The sequence below is a fragment of the Leopardus geoffroyi genome, chromosome A2, assembly GCF_018350155.1.
Source record: "Leopardus geoffroyi isolate Oge1 chromosome A2, O.geoffroyi_Oge1_pat1.0, whole genome shotgun sequence".
In the NCBI taxonomy this organism is placed as follows: Eukaryota; Metazoa; Chordata; class Mammalia; order Carnivora; family Felidae; genus Leopardus; species Leopardus geoffroyi.
Genome location: NC_059331.1, coordinates 155,058,250 through 155,072,519, shown reverse-complemented (window position 1 = coordinate 155,072,519; position 14,270 = coordinate 155,058,250). Strand labels below are relative to the sequence as shown.

Below are 14,270 nucleotides of genomic sequence, written 5' to 3'. Positions count from 1 at the left end.
CCCCTCTATCCAGTGTATTTGAAACTTGTAGGACTTATTACTCTACGGAGTTGCAATAATTGAGGTATAATTTGACAAATTCAGGGAAGGTAACTGGAGAACAGGTTATCAATGGCCGCCCCCTGTCCCCGTCACTGGAAGCAACCATCATGGAAGCAGCTACTGTGCTCTCCTCTGCACCGTCTGCTCGCACCCTGGGTCAGCCTGCTACTCCGGCTGTGTCACCTTCTAGAGGTACACAGGCTGGAGGGAGACTAGGGTGGGCAAGGGACTTGAAAGTGTGCCACATGGAGAAAATTTGCAGAAGCCTGAGGTGGGCATTCTTTTAAAGGGTCATCGGGGCCCAGAGTTTGAAGCTATAGATGGAAACTATAGGGAAATGGATTTGTGGATTAATGGTCTGGTCCAGCTGTTTGAAACATGGAAGAGGTGAGCCCTTCATTCCTGGAGTGACCAGTGGATGATGGGTCCCGAGCAGGTGCCCAGGAGAGGGCATTCGGGATCAACCAGCAATGTCTGAAATCCTTCCAAGTCCTCGGGTCTTGGTAATTCTACCATTGTTTTGTTGGTCTCTGGCAGAAAATAGTGTTCTGGGGAAATAGGATGTGAAAAGAGGAACTCTGTTGGAAGGGAAGGAGGGCAGGAAAAGTTCCAGGCTGAAAGGGAGGGGCAGCAAGGGACCCCAGAGGGGCAGTGAGGGATGTGGGAGTGGCAGCAGAGGGGCTGCTGGCCGAGGGGCACAGATGCACATGCTGAGACCCTGGTGGATCAGAGGCACATGAAGGGACACGTGTCTCCTTAAGGCTTCTGAGATGACATCTGTACAATGGGAGTGACAGGAAGCATCGAAACAACAGCAAAATAGAAACAAATGCTTCTGGGGCGCATAGGCACAGGACTGCACGCTAAGTGCTTTACACGTGTCACCTCATCTAATCAGCCCCAACTGAATGGAGCCAATAGGTTTATTATCCCCTTTAACAGGAAACTGAGGTTTATGGTCATGTGGCTGGTTCAGGGGTTCAACCTGGCTCCATTCAGGGTGGAGGAAGATAAACTGGGGAAAGGGAGCTGCAAATTGCTGTCTGTGAGTCTTGCTATGAGCGTCTTGCTTCGTGCATCCCCGAGGAAGGTGGGTTGTGGCTCCCTGTGCTCAGCCATGAGGAAGCCAAAGGCAAGATTATTCTGCGGGGTGGAGGGAGAGCGCCAAGTTAACTTCTCCGTGTGAACGGACTGACTGCTGAGCTAGCACCAGAAGGAGCTCTGCATTTGGATTCTGTAAGCCAGGATGTACTCTTCTAGGGCCACGATAGGAGACACGGGAAAGGTGCTCTGGGGACCACGCGTTGCTTTGGACTTTGTCATCACAGCTAGGAAAAAAGTACACGTGGAGTGGATGGTCACAGAGAAGATCTAGAGGATAGTAAACTGAATGATTGTAAGATTCCACAAAGTCCTGAATGTGGTTTGAAAATCTAGACTTAGTATGTAAGAAAATATACAGCCTCCATGGATATCTCTTGGATTGATGTCTTTTTTTTTTTCCTGCCAGTGTATTCCTGCCGGAAGTATTCCTGCCAGATGTTTGCGGACATCTCAGCTCAGCACACTTCCATGTGCTGATGGCAGAGCATAGGAGTTAGAGCAAAAAGACTTGAGCTCTTCAAGTCTGTGTTTGCTGTGTGACCCTGAGAAACACACTTAGCCTCTCTGAACCTATGTTTTCTCAACTCCGAAAGGGACTATTAGAGGGAACAAATGGTAGCAAGTAATAGTTACTATTCTTATGTTTTTCTTACATCTCTGGCAGTGCCTGTCTCCAGGGGAGAGTACATGGAACTGTAAAGATCTCCTGAGGCACCAAAATAGTGAGACAAGGTTGGGCGCAGAGGGGAAGTAAGATGCTGCGGATCAAAGGGTAAGCGCCAAGATGAATTAGTTTGAATGTTTTTAGAAGTCAAGTGGATGTCATAAGCAATGATATAATCAGTTTAGATCAGCAATGATATAAATCTTGGGAATTTTAGAAGAATCTGAAGTAATAACAAAGTGGTTTAGGAATAGTGTAATTAGGTAAAATAAAACAAAAAAAGTGGATCCTAGAATGTGTGTTATAAGTTGGAGATAGGGAAAATGGTCACTAGAAAGTATGGTAGAATGAAACCAGAAACACAGGCTTAGGAGCTGAGAGACCTCAATTTCATTCCTAGTTTAGCCACAAATTAGTGAAATGGACTAGGAAAGTCTCTTAACTGATCTGACACATTTCCTCATTTGTAGAGTGGATTAAAAAAAAAAAAGCTCCTTATTCACTTTCCTGAGTTATAACCCTTTAACCCAGTGTTTTTCAGAATGTGGGCTATGAACCTTTAGGGAATTGTGAATTCAATTTAGGGGATTAAGAGCAGCATTTTAAAAAAGGAAATAGAATGGAATAGAACATAGAGTATATCACACCTAAAAGACTATATATTGTTTCACAAAACGTTTGTTTAATTACATGGGTATGTTGGTACTCGGTTGACTTATAAATATATTTCTTATGATGTGTTGTGGTCAACACGTGTGAAAACCATCGCTCTAACACTCCCAGGGCTGCCCCAGGAAAACTCAGGTATGCTGCCTAGCTTAGTTTCTCCCTTTGCATTCGTACCTCTGTGATCTGATCCCTCTGACTCTGCGTAACGATCCCAAGAGCCCTACCATAGGCAATACCTGCTCCCCCCACTGTGACCATAGAGCCAGTAGTGGATAAGGTATTTATGAAGTCAGAATAGAGTTGCCAGATTTATCAAATAAAAATAGAAGACTTCAGCAAACTGTGAATTTCAGCTATGCAATGAATCATTTTTTAGTATAACCATGTCCCAAATATTGCACGAGACATACTTAGACTCCAAAATGATTCTGTGTTTATCAGAAATTAATTTTTTTAAATATTTGTTTGTTTTTGAGAGGGAGGGACACAGCATGAGCAGGGAAGGGGCAGAGAGAGAGCGGAAGACACAGAATTCAAGGTTCTGAGCTGTCAGCACAGAGCCCAACGCGGGGCTTGAACCCATGAACCGTGAGATCGTGACGTGAGCTGAAATCAGACACTCAACCAACTGAGCTACCCAGGCGCACCCCTTTTTTGTAAATTTTTTTCCAGAAATACCTAAATTTAACTAGCCACCTGTGTTTTATCTGGCATCCCTAAATAAGTAATAAATAAAGAGCAAACAGGAGGGAAAGTTTCCAAAGATTACGACTTTTAAGTGCCCAAACTACAAAACTTTGTGCTTTAATATGATCATAAATTAACAGCTGTATTATATTATGCAAATTTATGTTAAGTTATTCACTATCTGTCATCACGCTCCAATAAAAATTGTATATATGACATTTAGAAAAAAATGGTATCTTCTGATAAGAGTTTTGTGCTGCATTTTGGTGGTGCTGGTTGCCTTTGGCTTGCCTGAATGCTGCAGCCACAGACAAGCGGAGTCTTTGTGAGTGACTCACTGAATTACTTATGGTCTGCCTAGATCCATGAGAACAATCCCGGTGAGTGACCAGGGGCCGCTTTCCCTCCATTTTCATTCTTTCCCGAAGGAATGCAGGTTGGCGGGGAAATAACAGGAGAGAACCCCCCCTGCCCACCCCCGTCTTTCATCTAGAAGTTGGCAGTTTCCCACCAGTAAACACTGTGCAGCATGAAGGTTAGCCTGACTGGACAAGCAGGAAGGGAGATTATTTGGTTTTTAATCTCTGTACCCTCACATTTCTTGGTGATTAAACCCAAAGGGAAGAAAGCAATTTCTGCTGTTCCCTGTCTGTAGCGTAGCTATAGAAATGCCCACCAGTTGACTAATTTAACATTCAGAGTATAATAGATAATGTCTTATCTTCAGGCTGATTTGCTTAAGTTTTTCCCTGATGACTGTCACCCACTTGGAGGCTACTGGTATGCCACCAGTATTTTTTTTTTTTTTTTTTTTAGCTTTTATAATTTTTTTTTTAATTGTGGAATACTGTCTGTGGAAGAAATGCCGGTGTCTGTTCTGGAGGGGTGGGAGCGGTAATGTCTTGACGTCTTGCTAAGGGCACATTACATCCCCAGAGCCGAAGCTTAGAGGACAGGGAGCAGATGGCCTTGAGGAATCTTTGAAGAATGCCAGGCTGGGCTTAGATGACAGGCTGTTGGCAGCAGGAATTACTGGGAGGAAGGCAGGTGAGGCCTGTACAGTGAAGAAGAGACTCTTTGTTCACCCAGAAGAGAAAACACAGTCTTTCGTGCTGGGGGCTGTATGGCACTCGCTCTCTGACCACAGCTGCAGACTTTCCCTGCTCCAAAGACAGAGCGTAGGGTCAAGGGCACACAGGCTAAGCTCGGAGTCAGGCACAGGTGACAGGCATAGGCCTGGAGTCAGGAAACCACACCAAAACCTCGTGATCTCGGGTGGTCTCCCAAAGCCCCCTGCCTCAGTTTCCTCACCAATAGAATAAAGGGATTCGATTGAATGGTCTCTAAGTTTCTTTCAACTTTAGCTTTCATTCATTCACTTATTCATTCACCTAAGCACTGAGCACCTATCATGTGCCCAGATGTGACAACAGACAGGTGTAGTCACAGGGCCAACAGCCGAGCTTGTCTAGGGGTCAGCAAACAGAAGCATGTCACCCTGCCTAAGGACACAGGGAAGGACACAGGGAAGGAGGGAGAGCAGGGGGAGGAGGGGATATGAAATTATTTTTCTTCTAAGGTTGCTGACTTCAGACTTTCTGAAAATGGCTAAGGAAGACAAATCCCTAGGGGAAAGTTTGTTGCTTTCTTGGTCACTGGCTTTCCCAGCTGAGAAGGCAGAAGTCTCTAATGATTCGACTTGGACAACTGGGAGGTGCTCCTTTCTGGAAATGACTATCCAAGATGGAGCACTGGCAGGGATGGATTAAACTGATGGGCCAAACTTCACCTAACTCACACGGAAGTGAATGAACTAATCAGAAGAAAATGTGTGTTGCAGCTCCCAAGGCTTTCAAGTTTGATAGAGGAAATCAGGGCTGGAGGCATAGGTGGTATTTTCATCCCTTCCTCCAGTTGTAGGAAAGAAAATCAAGTGTGGACATTTCATGGGATAGTGTTTAGATGCCAGCAATGCACAGGATTTGTTTTGCTGGATTGTGGCCTGTCTCACCAGAAATCTCACAGAGCCCGAGAAGGGTATTTGTCAGGATACCCACAGACCTTACTAAGTGGGCTTTAAGTTAAATTTTGAGGGTCAGGGAGAAAAATGCTACTAGGTGCAATGATAAATGACAGGTTTGACATCTAAATTATTCCCAAGGAAGAAACTGTCTGTCTGAAACCCAAGAAACACAATGACTAGAAGGATTCTGATGTGGGTTTTATGTAGAAAAAAAATTTTTTTTACGTGGAAATATTGATAGAATTTCCTTTTAAGACACCCAAGGGCAGATGAGGAGAATGTAAATTTATCAAACGTTAAGTAAAAAGAAACTATATACTTCTTGGCTTAGGTTTTTTTTCTTTCTTTCTTTTGCCATAGATTTTTATGTTGTTTGATCTGTTTATTGGTTGTTGAAGTAAATTAATTAATTTTTTATGGTTGAGACTGACACATCTTGATTTACTAGGGTTTCTTAGTTCCTCAAAGCCAAAGATCTAAGTAGCAAATGCCATTTATCCTGGCAGAAGACAAGGAGGGGACCACCCAGGAGAGGAGGAAAAATGACTCTGGGAACTTTCTGACACCCTGAGAGAGCCCTGGCTATCACAGTGCTAACGTAAGGGTCATAAATGTGTCCGAACGTGTGGTTTTAGACAGCCATCTGCTCTCATAGAACAATCTACTACAGACCTAGTGGTCAGTCCCAAGACAGCGTCAAGGAACTGTGAGCTAGTGGATCTGAGTTCACATCTAGGCTCTGTTTCCACCTTGAGCCCTTCACTTAATCTCTGAGTTTCAATTTCCTAATCTTTAAGGAAATATTTTCTGTACTTAAAAATAGTGAACTGGTTGTTAGAATTGTTTGGCCCAGGGTCGGGCACAGAACACGTGTTCAATGAATAGCCGTTCTTATTATTATTCCCATCATAATTATTATCAATATTGTTTGATATTGAATACTTGACCCCAAAGGATCACTCCTTGATAAAAACAAATTGGAAATGGGATGGTTCTGTAGCAGAACTTTAACACAGCTAAGGTAAATAGGAGAGAGTTACTACCGGCCACAGGTTAGAGACTGAGTTAAGGAAGAGAGACAATGCCCCCTGAAATTGTACAAAGTGACTCAGTGAATCAAGCCCAGAAACAAAACCGCCAGATGGTACGTGTGTCGCAGAACTTGAGACACTTCCGTTCAGTGTTTCTAGGTGATTTCTAATTGACATAATCATCTTGCTTCATAGGGCCCATTTCTTTACAGAGTTAGGTCAGATTTATTTCATACATAAAATCATCGTGAATAATTACAGTGGTCCATAAATGTTTACTGTTAGGATGATGATGGTGGTGACCACATCATTAGTGTCTTTCAGGTCTACAAATCACTGATTTGCAGCCAGGCTGGCGAATCATTAAATGAGCTTTTCAGAGAAAGGTGAAAGGATGAGAGACAGAGAGGGAGGGAGGGGAGGGAGGGAGGGACACGCTCTGAGCGGCCACTAACACATTCCCTTCATTCTGAGATGACACGTGGCCTGAGGGAGCTCCCTAGGCCTCAGTTGTCTTGTCCATAGGATGGAGCAACAGCCCCTCCTGCTCCTGCGGGGGGCAGGGGGGTGGGAGGGCACAGGCCAGATGGCCTCTGGTTTGGGGTCCTCCAGGTCTAAGGGTCATAATCTAAGAGGTGCTTTCGCAGAGGCTGGTCTGCTGAGTGTTCAGAGCAGTCACCTCGCGGGCAGTGCAGGCAGAATCCCTGCTGCTTGGCTCTCTGGGTGGGCTGGATCTGCCCCACAACACAGTGGCAGAAGCCCCACTATTTCCAGGTGACCAAATGAGTGACTTCTACAAAAGTAAAAAGCAACTCCAGTAATCACGCTGATTATTTGTAAAGTTAGTCGTGTCCTTAATTATCCAACCCAAGGTCACTGTTTAAGTTTGCAGATACACCTCAGGGGAATATGGCACCAGTTCTCCAGCCTGGGGTGTACCTTAGAATCGCTTGGAGACTTTTCAAGAAGCATGATGCCCCGCCTTGCTGCGGGCCAGCTACATCAGAATCACCGGGGGTGGCTCCCAAATATCTGTGGTTTCTAGTAAGTTCTCAAGGATGGAGACTACCCCTGGCTGCTCTTGGGCCTTAATTTGCATGTGGCCCTCAATCCCAGTGGCCGAGTGGATAGAAGAAGGAAGTGCCGGGAGGTCTCTAGTTGCCTGAAGTCAGATTCTGCCTAGAGGTGGGCTGGGGTCTGCCCTCTAACCCCAGGCCTTGGTCCACTTGAGTCAGAGACTCGGGGGATTTGGGGAGCACTCTGTAGGCCTTAGCGGGGAGCAGCTGCGTATCAGGGAGGAGCTGGGCAGGAGGAGCATCCTTGTGAGACAGAGGGCAGGCAGCACCTTCATAGTATCAGGACGAGGAAGGTGGCATTCAGCAGCAGTTAACGGCTGGCACCAGCCGGGAGAGCATCTAGTGTGGTGTCCAGTGGAGAGCCAATGAGAGGCAGGACAGAGCTCGCTGTCTACAATGGCGTGGTAATGGCAGAAGAGGGCCAGGTGGGTAATTGGCTGCAGGACAAATGTCTCAGATGCACATTTCACGCTCTTGAGCAAAGAACACAATGAAAGGCAACTGATGGGAAATTCCAGGGGCGTGGGACCCGAAGGGAAAGCCTGGGATGGCTGGAGGACTGTGTACAATACATGAGACAAGACCAGTGTCACAAAAAAATGAGAAAAGCACCAAGAGTGGTGTGTGGTGGGAGAAAGCAGCCCTGGGATATGATGTTTGTGTCTGGAATATTCCTGCTGCGTGAGGTAGGCATCCAAGGAGGCAGGTCAATGAAGAAGCTGCCATGTACTCTTCATCTTGTGCTGTGTGGGCCACAGAGAAAGAGAACTGATATATTCAGAGAATGGGCCTTGAAAAAGTTCCAGAATGATGGGGGAAAAGCCACCACAAAGCCAAGACCTTCTAGGAAAACTTGTCCGTAGAGCAGAGAGCCAGGATGACAGGTCACGATGGTGCAGATGAAGGTGACAGATGATGGTGTGTGCCCCCGTCTGCTTGGACAATTGGCATTTTTCTCAATGCCGTGAAAGTGTGGGACAGACACAGCTACAAGCTCCCCACCCCAGGGGCAGCCCAGAAGCCCCCCTTTATAGAAACGCTGGAGCCATCACTGACCCACAAGGGTCACTGACCCATTGAGGAGCAGCTTCAGAATCATTGAACGTGAGAGACAATGCTGAAAAGAATGGAGACTGCATGGTGGGCAGGTGTGAGTTCTAATCCAAGTTAGGCCCCGATCCTAGTTTATAACCCTTGACAAATTATCTTCTCGATGCTTCTGTGATGGTTAGCCTTTCATGCGGACTTGGGTAGGCCACAGAACGCAGCTATTTAATCAAACACTGACCTCGGTGTAGCTGTGAAGATATTCTATAGATGTGGTTGACATGTACAATCAGTTGACTTTAAAGGAGATTACCTTTGATAATGTGGATGAACCTCATCCAATCAGTGAAAGGCCTTGAGAGCAAATACTGAGGTTTCCTGAAGAAGAATAAATTCAGTCTGACGATTGCAGCATTGAATCCTGACTTGAGTTTCTAGACTGCTGGCCTGCTCTGTGGAGTTTGGACTTGCCAGTCCCTACAATCTAATGAGTCCATTCCTTAAGAACTCTCTCTCTCTCTCTCTCTGCCCCCTCCCCTTTCCCCCCATTGGTTCTGCTCCTCTGGATATCCCTGACCCATATAGCCTCTCTTTCCCCATTGATTAAATGGGGATGGTGATAGTTCCTGCTTCGTAAAGTTGTGAGAGTCGAGTTAACTTTTATATGTAAAGAACTTAGTTTAGGGCCTGGCATATAAACATTCAATCATCATCATCATCATCTCTTCCAGCGAAGAAGTCTAGTTCGACTTCTTCCTTTCACAGAGAAGGAAACTGAGGCACAGAAAGGGGAATGGGGGGTAATAGCGTATACACTGGCACTGTGCCCAGAATCGTACCTAGGTTCATTCACTTAATTCTTGAGACAACCTCACAAGCTATATACTGTTGCTGGCCCCATTTTACAGACAGGAAGACTGAGGAACAGAGATTATTATGCCAGTCCTCCATGACACACTGCCAGTGAGTGGCAGCTCAGGGCCTCCACATGCGCCGTTGGCAGGGCGAGGGCCATAGCACCCAGGTCTCGGGGTCCCCTCACTTGGATGGCAGTGCCTCCTTGATCAGAGAAGAGTCTAGGTTTGGCCTGAATGTGATTGGGAGCCCTCCCCTCAGTAAGAGCTTCTTGACTCTGCAACCAAGCAGGTGCACCAGCGAGAGGCGGTGCCTGTTGCCAACAAGAGGGAAGACTGCCTTCAAGGAGTGGGACCCCGAAATCGTGACTGACAAGGCCAGGATACCTAGGTATACCACTTCCATGGAGAAGTTTGTGCTTCTCCAAGAAACGCCCTCCCCCCGGCCCTTCCTCCTCCTCAGCCACTCGAACCGGTTTCTCATCGAGTTGATGTTCTTGCCTATAGCTAAGGAGGTGAGAAGTTTATCCCCTGCCTTCCAGTCTTAAATTACTAATTAAAATGTCTTGGAGTCTAAGCCCATTGCAAGAAAGAGCCTGGGTGGCTTTCTAAAGCTTCTTGTTCATAACCAGAGGGAAGTTGATTCTCTTCTCATCTTTATAATAAGGATTCTTTTCGCAGGGTATCTGCTTTATGCTTGCTACAGCTCTGGCCCCAGTTTGGTCCCAGCAGGGGGAGGCCAGTGGAGTTTAATTACATTCCTCCTATAGGGAACGTTCAAGGAATGAGGCTTTGAAAAACAACTTGTGCTACCAAAAAGAAAAAAAAAAAAAAAATCAAATTAAGCGAGTGAGAAACAGGCATTGCCTTTTGTGTCCTAGAGACCCAATCTAAATATTTAAATTTTAAAGACAGAATTCTAAGTGCTTAACTTTATAAACCTTACACATTGCAATTCATAGGGGAGTCAAACATCCCTTCTGATCTGGAATATTCATATGCTTGGGCTAACAAGCTCATGTGGTTGCTGTTTTCACATGTACCATATTCAGCTGTAAAACAAAATGCTAAAAACAAAAAAAAAAAAACCAAAACCAAAAAACAAATGCAACACACACAAAACACCCAAAATAAAAGATAATGCTGCCTACAGTCCTGGGGCAACACAGACTTGTCAGAAAACAGTAAATTGAACGTCTGGGCTACAAGCAAACATTTTAGGAAGGTCCCTGTTCTCTACTGACTTCTCAATTTCCCTTCCTCTCTCCATCTCTGAGATTCCCAGTCGCTGACGATTAGTGAGCATAGAAGTAGCCCCCACCCTGCCTCCCCAGGCGGAAGCTACTGACTTGCTGACTCCACTAGACAAATACCATGAACTGAGAGAAGTGGAACAAGTAGGCAAGTGGGTGGACAATTAACCAAGGCAAATTTCAACTTAATGTAAGGATAAGGTAGCAAGTTCCTTGCTCCTGGAAGCATTCGAGTGCAGTGGCATGTTATCTGTCCTGGGTGGGGGGCTGCCTCAGATGGCTCCGAAGATCCCCTCTGACCCTGAGAGCCCAGGTTCCCTCTGTTCCTTGGCATGCCAGGTTCTGGGTCCCAGCACAACTGTAGGACTACAGACCACCGGGTGCTGCCTTCATCTGCCTGCATCTCCCTTGGCCGTGACCTTGTCTCTTTGACTCCCATCTCCTCCTCCCAGGGTGCAGTAACCTTGTTTTCTCCTGTGCGCCTTCCTACATCTCCCCAACTCAAATTTGCTTTCAGTTTATCTGCTGTTAGAAAAGAAGGGGCATACGAACATTTGTTCGTTCGCTCATTCATCCAACACCTATTCATCACGAGCCTACTATGTGCCAGGCACTGCTGGAGGCCCTGGGATGTAGCAGTGTGCCAGGCAGCCGCGTCCTTGCTCTCGCAGGGCTCATATCCTAGCGGGGACTTCATTATATTGCCCCTCCCAGGAGTAAGTGGCATTTTAATAATGGATACTGTGGTGAAACAAAGGAAGGATCTCTAAGTGGTGAAATTTAAGGCTAGTGATGGATGGATGGAAAAACGAATGGGAGTCTTTAAATTTGTGCCAGCTGAGACCATTCTGAGGTCCTGCTCCACTGGGGTGAAAGCAGCTTTGGTCACTGGAGTTAAGTGGAGTTAAAAAAAAAAAGCATATGTTCCTTTCTTCCTTCCTCCCTCCCTTCCTTCCTTCCTTCCTTCCTTCCTTCCTTCCTTCCTTCTTTCCTTCCTTCCTTCCTTCCTTCCTTCATTTCTTTTCTTTCTTTCTTTCCTTCTTTCTTCATTCATTCCAAAAGCTAATCGTTGGGAATACAACCCATACCTGTGATGTTTTAAGGGCCCAGAATGAGAGCAGTAGTTAAATAAATAAGCCATTCAGTTGAGAATCTACCTCAGTGCCAAGAGGACCCACAGAACCCCGAGCTTCACCTGTGGAGCCCACTTTCCCCAGTTTACTTTTAATTCTTGCTTTTCTGGATTGATGTGCACTGACCCCACCCACTTATTTGCTTCGCAAAGCCTGGCCCTCTAGAGGCTCAGATATTGAATATAAAACTCCGAGTTGCGACATGAAAGGCACCAAATATATGCTGATTGGTGTCGCCTGTTCCCCAAGGAACCACTCCTTGTGGGTCACCTCTCCCTCTGCTGAGACAGAACTTCTCTGTGGGGACTCGCGAGGTGGGGGCAGCTTGGAGCATTAATTGCTAAAAATTCAAAGTGCCGAAGTGCTGATCTGGGAAGCATAGGAAAAGCATCTGTAAGTCCTTCCTGCTCTTCAAGCCTCTCACTTGATTGCCCCCACTGCCCCCATTCGGGACATCTTGGTACAAAACTACAGGCTTCTGGGGTGCCAGGGGCTCCCACGTGGGCAGTGGGTCAGGAGGTGGAACCAGGAAACTTCTGTGTCACTCTGATTTGGGGACTAGAGCCAGAACAAGGGCAAGGAGACTGAATAGTGTGGTGAACTTTGGAGAGAGAGGAGAGGAGACAGAAAAGGAGCAGGACAAGAAGGAGAGGAAAGAGAGGAAGAGGCAGCGGGGCTTCTCAGAGTTCCTGGATGGCGTGAGGTCTAAGGTTGTGGCTGTCACTGTTGAAACCCATGGGAGGGGGTCAAGGCCAGGGAGGGTGAATTTCCTTGGTGGGCGTGTGGGCATGGGCTGTGGATGTCTCCAGGCCGTGGGGAAGAGTTTGGAGCCCCAGGTGGCGGCCCAGGAAGGTCTTGGCCCTGAGCAGCGCTCATTCACAGCACACATGGTCCCTGCCTTCCTGCAGGTGTCCCCAAGGGAAAAAATGGGCAGGTGACCTGGATCATGAAGATCAGTGCGTGTATGTAACAATCACATGGGCAGTGAAAAACTGGGGCTGCCACCTGATCCAGGGTGATGGGTCACCCTGCTTCAGGGACTCTTGAGTTTTCTTGAGTTGTCTTCTTTCCAGGAACTGGTATTTTCATAGCCGTAGCCACAAATTATGACTTCCAGGATGGAGTTCTAGAACACACCCAGAGAGGCCCCGCTTATAGGCTGTCAAGACTTCTGTGCTCTAATATTAGCTATAGGGATGCCAGGAAAGGGTGAGAGAGGCTCATTTTCTAGGTCAGGCTCTTCTAGAATGAAGGACAGGGAGTGGGCAAGTTGGACACATTCCACCTGCAGTGAGAATAGTCCAGATCTTGCTCCAGGCCCCCAGGGGAATAGCATCAAAGAAGTCCTCTTTGACCACAGGAATCTCTGCATGGACTCTCATTTGGGGACTCTTAAAGCTACCATGCACACTAAGGGCTCATTAGGGGAGCTTTTGGTCTAGGAGGAGCTCCCTGCCTAAAAGGTCCAGCCTGGTGGGTACTTGTTGGATGTGACAGGTCTCCAGTCTACGTGTGCATCGTGAGAGAAGGCTCTGGTTATCATCTTCATCTGCCTTGAAGACGACTTCAGATCAACTCAAAAGCTCCCCCTAGCCTCCCACCCTGGAGAAGCAAGATAAGTTCAGGATTATAGGCAGCACGCCTGTAGAGATATACCCAAGATTGGGTGACCCTCACCTCACTTTCCCTCTCAGTAAAGTGAGAGTGGCATCATTCTTTTCGGGATCGTTTTGAAAAACATTCGTCATTTATTAACAAGACGTAAATGGTCATGGAGTATCAGTGCTTTGGCATTAGGAATAAGTGCTTGCCACATAGAGCACAACTCGGGGAGAGGCAGGCCTGAGGGTTTGGAAGCTGGCTGCTCACAGCGCGTCGACCATGGACTGCAGTGTTGGTACCACCTGGGCGCTTGTTGGAAACGCAGAACCTCAGGCCCCGCCGTGGAAGTCTAGTGGTCTGTTGCTGCCAATCTCACCGTGCCGGTGTCCCTGCTCTTATCTTTGATTCTTTGGTATGACTTTAGGGCTGTAAGTTGTTCTGAGTTCCTGCCTCTTGCCTTGTACGTCTCAGCTTTGTGTCCTGTTGTGCTGTTATGGGATTTGCAGGAAGGGCTCAGATGCACCTCTAAGCCCCACGGGGCCGGGTGAGCGTGTCGACGAGGACCCCTGAGCATATTCCTCCTAAAATGTTGGACAGCAGGACTCGAGCAGACCTGGGCAAAAGGGGAGGGAACCTGTCCAGTGGGGGAAAACCCATTTCCAGTTTTTCCCCTGAATCTTAAAATCAACTATGCCCTACTCCCGGTGTGAGGACGACCCTGAAGATTCATCCTGGGTACGATCCAAACTGGGAGACTTTTTTTTTTTTTTTTTTTTTTTTCCATAGCGAGGACGAATTTGTGTGAAGCTACACACATTTTTTCCACCCAACCTTCCTCTTGTGACAAAGGATGTATATTTATGAAACAGCCAGTTGGGAGCAAAATGGCGTGTGTGTGTGTGTGTGTGTGGCCACAAAATATGCTTTTTTTTCCCCTTTGAGATCCTCTGGCTGCTTCAAGGAACAAATCCTCAACCTTGCTCACATTAGCAGCATGAGCTAATCAGTTGAAATACCCAGCATGGAATGCTTTTATCCTTAAGAGAAAAAGAAAGAGTAAGTTGTATTTTAATTAGATATTTATA

The 14,270-nt window shown here is 46.6% G+C and overlaps 1 protein-coding gene and 1 long non-coding RNA gene across 4 annotated transcripts in view; one reads left to right on the top strand and one right to left on the bottom strand.

The window, feature by feature from the left end:
- The window catches only part of TBXAS1 (thromboxane A synthase 1), a 156,745-nt gene that overhangs the window by 28,001 nt on the left and 114,474 nt on the right, over window positions 1-14,270 (bottom strand). The gene's annotated exons all lie outside the window — the stretch shown is intronic.
- LOC123606954 overlaps window positions 1-14,270 on the top strand; it is a 90,318-nt gene that overhangs the window by 22,889 nt on the left and 53,159 nt on the right. For 2 of the 3 annotated variants that reach the window (XR_006716582.1, XR_006716581.1), the window contains exon 2: window positions 1,811-1,918. This is a non-coding gene — a long non-coding RNA (uncharacterized LOC123606954). Of the gene's footprint in view, window positions 1-1,810; window positions 3,016-14,270 lie in introns of those variants that run through there. The other variant, XR_006716580.1, reaches the window with a different exon arrangement.